The sequence below is a fragment of the Pteropus vampyrus genome, unplaced genomic scaffold, assembly GCF_000151845.1.
Source record: "Pteropus vampyrus isolate Shadow unplaced genomic scaffold, Pvam_2.0 Scaffold152, whole genome shotgun sequence".
Classification (NCBI taxonomy): Eukaryota; Metazoa; Chordata; class Mammalia; order Chiroptera; family Pteropodidae; genus Pteropus; species Pteropus vampyrus.
The window spans coordinates 3,231,899-3,241,730 of NW_011888933.1; the positions used below are offsets into that span (position 1 = coordinate 3,231,899).

The window sequence follows — 9,832 nt, forward strand, 5'->3', positions numbered from 1 at the left end:
TTGCCTAGGCACAAAGTAACCTTTTCTTTTGGCTGGAGAAATGGGAAATTAATGCTAAAACTCCTTAAATATATGAAGGAGGGAAAACATGGAAATCAGCTTACCAAGTTTAACATGTTTCAAGTTTAAGGTAATGTTAGATATGGCACCGTTTACGTAGCGGGCACATACTCTTCCTCTAAAAAGAGTGCTTAACAAACAAATATGTAATAGTTTAGAATTTTCTATGGAAAATAAGTGAAAAGTAAAAATTGATGGAATTTAATATATGTGGCCCATCAATATTCAGTTAAAACTATTTTGGGTACATCATCGGTAGTGTAATGGGTCTTAACATATTTTAAATCACTAATATTCTAACTAAACTCATAATGGAGGCCTTTGATTGAATAATTAATATCAAAAATTCTAACTGGCATCAAGAATATATTGGCTATGAGGAAATGATGAAAAGTTTTATTAAAATGGACTTTTATCAGAGGAACTAAGTGACATAAAGATGATACGGCAGTAGCATTAACCCCCTGATCTCAGCTGTTTGGCATCTTAAGGTGGTATTACGTGCTAGGGCTTTTTGCATTTTTCAGGAAGTTTGAGTTGACAATGGAGACATCTTAATCTAACAAAGAATTAAATTGCTGCCAATTCATCATTTTGTCGTCTGCATTAAGAGGGAGGTGGTGTCACAGAGGCCTATCAACCAGGCAGCTGACTCTACAGGGCAGGGGAAGTAGAGACTAGATTTCCAATAGAGGGAGCCTGAGGAGAAAGGATCTGAAGTCGAATCTAGTGGGGAAAAAGAGCTTATTGATTTTTAAAAGGCATTAAACTCTGTCAAAAGCAGATATGCAGGAGATACAATCTAGACAAGTTCTTCAGCTCATCTTAGCATTCCTGCAAAGTCAGAGCAGCAACCACAGGCATGAACCCTGAAAGGTGGCTTTTCATGGCAAGAAAAGGCAGTTCAGATAAAGTTGTGCCACTAGGAAGGTGCCAGAGAGATTGGCCATGACTTGCCATATCTAGATGAAGTGTGACAGGCCTCTGTCTAGAGAGTTATGGACAAGGACTACTTCTAGCTGAAATGACCTCAAACCCCGGTTGAACATTCTACTGGCTGCCAAGACTGCAGGGGGCAGTATATATAATCTCATGAAGGGTCTTATTTGACATACTGGTCTTGTGGCAGAGAGAAGTACTCAGGTAGTGTAGGGACTTTGTCAACTTGTACAGACCCAGATGGCCAACTCCCACATTCACACCAGACACACTCATGCCACACCAGACACACTCACGCACCTATACACCAAATGTGCTGTTATTCGTTTCCATTGAAATCATTTCATCATTAGCTTAGCTTCAGTAAAGACCAGTACCGTGGCATTGGTGGAAATCTTTGCAGAACTCGAATGTCACTGCCACTTGTTTAGCAAGTGCCATAAAATACTGTAGGTTGCCAATGTAAAATTCAATAGCTGTGAGCAGAGCAGAGGCTAAATGGAGAAGAGAGCAAAAGAAATCAGAGAGAGTGAGTGTCTCTAAGCAGTGAGGTAAATGACAAGCAAAGACGCAGAAGATGCCCAGACAAAATGCTCTGGGCGATAACATATGTAGTAGGCGCTGGGCATGTTGCAAGCTTTCAAGTTAGCCATGCACTTGTGATTGGAGTCTTCCTGGGGATGGGCAAAAACATATGTAGAAAGGAAGGCTGAAACTGACAAAATGAACCAACTGAAATGTTAAAGCAGAAGTATGTTCTTATGGCGTGTTCTTCTGATCTGAACACAATCCTACCCAATACTAAAACACTGGGAACGCACTTGGAAAGCAAGTTTATTTTGGGTTCCTCAGCAGCAAGCATAAGCTGTTTGCTCCTTCTAAAGTTGCTCATTCTACCAGAACTCAGTTCTAGTGTGTTGCTTCTCATTACATAGCCAAGTAAAGCTGCTGGAGAGGTTCAGATAGATGTTTTCTTCCCCCTTAAGTAACTTACGTAATATGGGTTAGGGCAACATCAGGACTGGAAACCACATGTAGCCTGAGCAGACCTTGGTCTCACATCAGTCTCGGGAAAGAGAATCTCTCTCTCTCTCTCTCTTTCTCTCTCTCTGGGAGTGCTCATGGAGAGCTTTCCACCAGAAAATTTATCGTCATTTGTTTCTTCTGAGTAGATGTTATTCTTAATCTTAAAGAACCAAAGTACCAATTTGCAGATACTGCTTTTCAACTCTCAGGAGTATTCTAACAAAATAGGATTCTCTTTTTGGTAGGCAAAGTATATTGCTTAATGTTCATCTAGCAATTACGCATTAAACTGTTCATATTTCAAGGGAAGGACTCGAGGGAACAGGAAAAGAATTGATTTTATGACAGTATTACAGAGATGGTTGAAAGGCATTACCTAACCTGTATATTAGTAATGTTCTGTGTCATATACAAAGATGAATAAGACACAGTCTCTGTCCTCAAAAGCACTTATAGTTTAGTGAGAAAGACAGGCAGGGGAGTAAATAATACAAGGAAGTGTGATAATTGCAAAGTTTGGATATGACTCTGAGCTGAATAACCTTAATTCCAGAGGTTAAACATATATACCTAAAGCCAGACTGCTTGGGTTCAAATCACAGATATGCCACTTCTAACTGTTGAACTTGGACAATTTTACTTACTTTTTCTATGCTTGCATCTTTGCCTATGAAGTGAGGATATTAATAGGGTTGCTATTGAGTCATAGGGTTGCTATAAATATTAAATCAGTAGATGCAAAGCATTTAGAACAGTGCCTGGCACATGGTAAGTGCTTAATAAGAGATAACTATTTAGAAGTCTGAACTTTTATTGATCCTAGGGAAAAGAGATATTCTCACAAAAAATCAGTACTTATATTGGAAAACAGTGCCCTGAAATAGTCAAGAAAGCTTGGGAGGAATTCTTTCCCATAACTTATACAAAAACAAATCTATTCTCATACGTATACCAATGTATTAAAAACCTACTATATCCATGGTCCTATGTTAGGTCCCAGTGAAGGGTGTAAAAAAAAAAATGATGGGTATAAAACAATGTCTTTATTTCAAGGCATTTAAATAAAGGGGCTGGACAGGGGCAGCAAAGAATCATAATCTAATTCAAGGTGTTTTCAGTGGCACTGGAAAGGTGCCAAACAAATGTTATGAAAATTAAATGGAAGACTAGCTAAAGAAAGATGACAGAGGGCTTGGGTTTTGCCCTGGAGACTTTGAGGTCCCTTGGAAGTAGAAGGATGGATGTGTCTAGCAGGCAGTTATAACCGGGGTCATGGTAAAAATGTTAGCCAGATTCATTTTGGAATTATCATCATAGTGATGAGAACTGAATCTGTAGCAATGGAGGAGAGTGCTCCGAAGCCTGGACCGAGAGGTTAGAGTGTCAGTTAGATGGTGTGGAAATAGAGCCAAAAGGTATAGGTCACTTTTCCCTTGTAGAAAATGTGGGAACTGAAGGAAGAAGGAAGGTTGAGGGAAGGTCTCTGTTCATTGGGTAAGTCTTGCCACCTGAGCCTTGCTTAGCTATGAATCGTTATAGCTGTATGCTCAGCACTGCCCGGTCCTGAGCCAACAGGAGTATCTTAACAGCATCTCAGGATTTCCTCTTACCAGTAAACAGAATGCTGTTCCCATAACGTATCTGTCCTGGGAATAAGAGCATCATGCTCAGCCTTCCTGGCTAACTCACATTGGTTATGGTCTCCACCATAGGGGAGATTTGAGACTTGAACCTAAGTCTTGTTGGATAGGGGTCATGGCCTTTTGCCTAGACTTGAGTTAGCATCCTGTATCCCATCTATAAAAATTGCTGTCTCCTAGCATGTCCATAACAGCTTGCCATTCAGATCATCTCAACTTGCTATGTCCTCTTGCCCCTGACCATCTAGACCAGGGGTCCCCAACCCCTGGCCATAGACAGGTACTGGGCCGTGGCCTGTTAGGAACTGGGCCACACAGCAGGAAGTGAGCAGTGGGCTAGCGAGTGAAGCTTCATCCGTATTTGCAGTCACTCCCTAGCACTAGCATCACCACCTCAGCTCCACCTCAGATCACCAGGCATTGGATTCTCAGAAAGGTTGGGGATGGCTGATCTAGACTACTGGTCATTTCCCAGAGTTGGCTAATCCTTCAGCCTCAGTTATACCCCCAGCATACTTCCATGCAGCTATTGGCTCTCTCCTTCACAATGTGGGATTCTCAGCAAATTGTGGGGCCGAGTCTCCGCATTTATAGTAGTAGGTGGTGGGGGAGAGCAATTGCGAAAGGGCTTAAAGATGTAGTCAAGTTCAGAGGTGGTTGATGGTGCAGGGTCCCTGAGATACCAGGGAGAATGAGCTCTTTTGTCATTGGGTTTGACTCATTCACAGAACATGCCTTCCCCAGAGATTAAATTAGAAAGAGCTAACAATATATTTTTAAAAAATATGTCAGGAAGGCTCTTTACTAAGGGTTTTGCTTGTATTACTGTATGCAATGCTCATACCAGCAGTATACAGCGGCCCTAATATCATCCCCAATTTGCAGATGAAAAAACTGAGCCTGGAGCAGTTAGATCACTGGCCCAAGGTCACACAAGTGAGAAGTGATGGATGGGGCTGTATTGATGGCCTGATTCCAAGTCCTGTCCTCATCGTCCCCCCTCAGGAAGTGTGGGTTAGAGAAGACACAGCAAGTCTGAACTGTGGGGAGCAGCAGTTGAGGAGCGCATGTTGACCGTCTCAAGGTCATAAAGAAAAGGAAGTGAGGTCAACTCTAGAAATGGGGCTTGTGGGCTTTATAGAAATTAACAGGAGTAGAAAAGGGTTGGCATGGCCACTGTGGGATAGTCAGGGGGAGTCGACAGCACAACTAAAAGTTTCTGGACAGCAGCAGGGGCCCAGCTGGGGCTGGATAATGTGAATTTTGTAGTGGAACCGATGAATGCGGTTTTATGAGTTTCTTCAGCAACCTTTTGCCACCCATGTATGTAGGACTGCAGAAGAGATGTGGATGGAGCCTTTTTGCTCACTCCTTAGGACTCTACATTTTACTTCAAGCCTGGAAGAGGAACATCATGTGCTGACGCACTGAGCCATCTGTAGAAAAGTGAAAAGGGGATCCCATGGGGCCAGCGATGGGCCAGGTAGAAATGATGGAGGCTTGAGATGGGAGCGTAGAGTTCACTGCTGAAGGGACTGACCCCAAGGAAGCCTGTAAAATCAGAACGGAGCCAGAGAGAATTGAAAAAGGCTGGGAGGCTAAAGTGAAAAAGAAGCTGTTTGCAAAAATGCATACACTGATGTCTCACATTATAGTAGCCTAGGAAATAGACCCTTCCCTACTCACCCAGGGCGAGTAATAATTTGTGTCGGGCAAGGATAAGGGAATGTTGATCGCATTCTATTTACTACCAAAGGAAATCCAGGGCTGGACAGGATGGTAAAACACTGGCCCTGGTAAAAGCCTGGTGTTTGCTAACGAGGTTGTATTACAACCATGCTCTGCTTTCCAAAACAGCACCCTCAGGAGAAAAGAAATAAAGCCATTTTTCTTCAGAGGCAGAAGATTTAACATTGCTTAACAATAACACTTAACATCGCTTAGCCCTTAGCCTCAGGCGATCTCATAACTACTAAGTGCTAGGAATTGTCTTTTTCCTGGGCTGGCTAAGGCTCTGGCTTTATTTTGTGAAGTGTCATTTAGCCTGGCAGCAGGCTGCATGGGCCTGCTTTAAAGATGACAGAGTTCCATGAAAGCATAGCAGGGTGCCCCTTGACCTGGGCTCCTCACCAACTCCATGCCCACTGGGAAGCATTTTCTCTCTGTGTCAATGGCTCCAAATTTGGCATATAAATCAACATTATTAAGTTTATCTTAAAAACTCCTGTGATGTTCTCCACAAATAACACAGGAACCAAATCAGTCAGTAGCATATTAAGTCCCCTATAAGATTGACCACTGACTCCCTATAGATAGAAGTAATCCTGTTTTTAATTAAAAATTTAACTCCATAAATATTTTAAAGCTCCCTGTCTCTGTGACAAAGAGGGGATCCGGTGCCTACGGAGATGCACTCTCCCAACTCTCCTGGCAAAGGGGAGAGCAGTGGAGCTGCTGTGATTTAATTAAGTGGACAGTAGCATCTCCAGGGCCTGGAAGACTAGAAACCCAGGGGAAATGTCATGGGTACCGGGGGCCGAATCCGCATACCTGCTCAGAAGCCAGCGTGTGTCCCGTTTCTGCATTCTGCAGCTTGTTCGAGAAATACGAAGCCCCACCCCCATGGGCTGGAGCACATTGTTGAGGGTGCTCTGCATCTTCCTTTTAGATACTGAGATGAAAACTAGAGTTTGAGGGCTCCCCGCTCCGCATTTAAAAACCAGTGCCAGAGATGTCTCATGCATTTGTTGGAGCCCTATTCATTCTCCATCATGGCTACTTCTAGTTGCCAGGTAGCTACAAAGGTCTGTTTGCCCGTGCAGCTGATCACTCTTACCCTTGTGTATGTGTGTGAGTGGACTGTTTGTCAAATTTGTTTTCCATCTAAGATGCTTCCATTCAGCTACAGTTATATTCTGGGCCTGGCAGGATTTTATCAATTCATACGTTGTAATGATAGCTCCAGAGCCACAAACAGCACAAATGTATAGCCTTTGTCAGAAAACTCCCTCCACGATATTTAATCCTAAAATAGACTTGTTTAGATTCAGCCATGATTGAGTATTTTAGGGCTTATTAGTAACAAATAAATAAGGGTTGGAAATTCAGAGGACTTTGTGTTAGTAATGTAATCTAAGCACTGTTGCATCGTCATCAGCGGTTGATTTGCTACCTCCTGTCCTGGGCGGCAGGGTCTGGAGGATGGACTGGCACTGTTTTTCCATTCTCCATATTCTTAGGGCCTGATATATAGCAGATGATTGGAAGATATATAGGGAATAAATGAATAATTGTAATTCACAGAATTTTCAGTGCTACTTCTCTGCTTTTGATTTGTACAAAAAAAAAAAAAAAAAAAAAAAGCCATTTCCTCAGTCTGAGTTCAGGTTGGCCAGGAAGACGTTAAACTGTTTCCAGTTTTCCTTTTTTTCTTCCCTTTCATAAGAACATACTACTTTCCATCTGCCTTAACCACAATTTCCATACGTTCAACATTGAAAGCCAGAAATTTTATATTTAAAACAAATTTTGGAGACGACTACCATCTTTTTAAAATGAAAACATAATACTAGGCCAGGGAAAAATAGGGTGAGGAAGGAAACCAAGTGTGGGAAAAAACTATGAGACCACATATTAAAAAGGAAAACATGGAAAAAATAAAAGAGTGGTATAGAAGCTTTTAAAATATTGTATTTTGGGTATCCCACCCAATCAGTGTTAAAAATTGGTTTTCAGCTAGATTTGAGATTTAATTACTTTTGAAAATCAACATACCATTTCTAAGAGCAGATGGTCACTTAGACTACACCTATTATAATGTTCGGGACGTTAGTTTTGTAAATTTAAATTTACACGCAGAAGTATAACCAACACGCTACAAAATGGTAAATCCAGCTCTGAGTTAGCACTTTCACTCCTCAGCTTTGATGATAAAGAAGTTCTACCTAGGATACTCCCGTCTTTTTTTAAAGGAGATAGTTTATAACACTTCAGTTTTCCAGCGGGCGTTAACCTCCCGCCCCCAGCTCCCCGCCCCTCGCCCCCAAATTCACTAATTCTCACATTCTCAACTCATTTAACTCCCATAGTAGCTGCACTGGATGTAATCTTGGAAAGGTTTTCTCTTTGTCATGCACTACTGATAGCAGACTAAAATTATTCTTCATCTCACAGATAAGAACACAAACCTTTGAGAATTGTATCTCATTTTCAGGGGTGTCTAGTTACAGCATAAGTGGATCATGTTAGACTAGAATCACCAAGCGAACTTTTCCCACGCAGTTGTCCACCCCCCACCACCCCACCACCCCACTGTGTCTGTGCCTCTCAGAAATATTCGCTTATTGCCTAAAGAGCACGGTCAGATTCAAAATCAAGCAAGGAACACCTTCCCAGGTTCACATTTCTCTCCTGCTTTGTAACACCCACATGAAACCCCAAGGTTAAGGCTGGCTTGCCCTTCCTCATGGGTACCTCCTAATAGGGAATTTGCTATTTATTGTCTCTAAGTTTGGTGTAGGATGTTCCTGTGTTTAAAATACCATTTTTATAGCAGTGGCTTAGGATTTCTATTCAGTATCCAATATTCTTGCTGACATGTTCAATTGCAATGATATACTATTTTCTTCTCTTAAAAAACAACCCGCAAGTGTTTCAATTATTAGCACAGTTGTGAAAATGGCACTATGGTTGCAGCAGAAGGCAGTCAGGCAAAATTACAACATATTCCCTATCTGAAAGCCAGATTTCTGTCTCACGTAGATTTCTCTAAAGACTTTATTTGTGGGTGAGCTGGTGGTGGGGGACCCCTCAGTGGTCTACCTGGGTAAAGATGCGTACTGTCTCTCCATCCCCTCAAAGCGGAGATTGTGTGTATTTCCATCTGGACCCTTTCCAGACACCTGTGGAGAAAAAAGTAATTAGAGATGAAGATCCATTATACACCCTGGTACTGACAATGCATCTCAAAATTATAATCAGTGCACAAATGCCGCTGCCGCCTGCCAAAAATCAACCATGGGAAAGCAAGCAAGAACTCAGTATCACTATACGAATTGATGATCAAGCCACAAACATGGCATTTAACAACAAAGTCACTTCTTTCAAAAAAAAAGGGTCATTGTCAAACTGACTCCTTCCTGTCACCGCGCCAGGGATAATCTGTAGGCTGTAAGACTGCCTTTTTTTTTTTTTTAATAGGCTGTAGTTTTTATAATAGCTTTAGACTTACAGAAAGATTGAATAGGACAGAGAGTTCCTATATGCCCTCATCCAGTTTCCTGTTACTAACATCTCACATTAATATGGTATGCTTCTTAAAATCAATGAATCGATATTGATATCGTACTGTTAACTATAGCCCATAGCTTATTCAGATTTTTACCTAATTTTCTTTCTATTCCAGGATCCCAAATTACTTTTACTCATCATGTCTCCTTAGGCTCTACTTGGCTATGACAATGACAGTATCTTCAAAAGCACCTTTTCCATGAAGGCTTTCTTTACTAACAGGGGTTGGTGACAACCAACTCTCTACTCCACAGCTTTTGTGAAGCCCTTCCTCACCCAAACCTCACTTAGTTCCCTCACTTAAGAATGACCAAAGAGAAGTGATGAAATATTTTCTACTTATTGTTAGTCTTTATTGTTTTTTTCCTCTTTCCTAGGTACTTCCTGTGTTCACCTTTCTTTGGGTCTCTTCCATCAGCCTCTGAGATTCTGAGGGGCGGTGACTACTCTAGTAGTTTCTCAATAAAGTATGTGAGTTCCATGAATCTAAAGAACCCTTCTGTATCTATCATACCAACTAAAAAAAAAGATGAACACTGACAGGTAATTAAGAGTACCCATTGACTAATCGATTCCTCACCTGTTCACATCAACACATGTGGCTTTGTAGACCACGCATGTGCCTGCTCTTGTGCTGGGGTAGCCCTCACATAATGGGCAAGGAAGGGGTAAATAGAAAATCTGGACTGTTATCATGGGGGGAAGGGAGAGTTTGCTGGGGAAGGGAGAGTTTGCTGGGAAACACAGGAAGTAACAGTGTCAAGGTGAGAAGGGGAAAATTTTCTAGGCAGTACTCAGCCTGAAAGTTATTTTCTTCCTATCCAAAGTCCCAGCTCTCTATAAAACTACCACCCAGCTTGGGCAGTGTACGTAGGGGG

The 9,832-nt window shown here is 41.8% G+C and overlaps 1 protein-coding gene and 1 long non-coding RNA gene across 2 annotated transcripts in view; both read right to left on the minus strand.

Annotated features, from left to right (window-relative positions):
• The window catches only part of LOC111745331, a 44,698-nt gene extending 36,131 nt beyond the window's left edge, over positions 1 to 8,567 (minus strand). The window contains exon 1 of the long non-coding RNA XR_002782600.1: positions 8,487 to 8,567. This is a non-coding gene — a long non-coding RNA (uncharacterized LOC111745331). The remainder of the gene's footprint in view (positions 1 to 8,486) is intronic.
• PARD3B (par-3 family cell polarity regulator beta) overlaps positions 1 to 9,832 on the minus strand; it is a 948,153-nt gene that overhangs the window by 45,312 nt on the left and 893,009 nt on the right. The window lies entirely within an intron of this gene.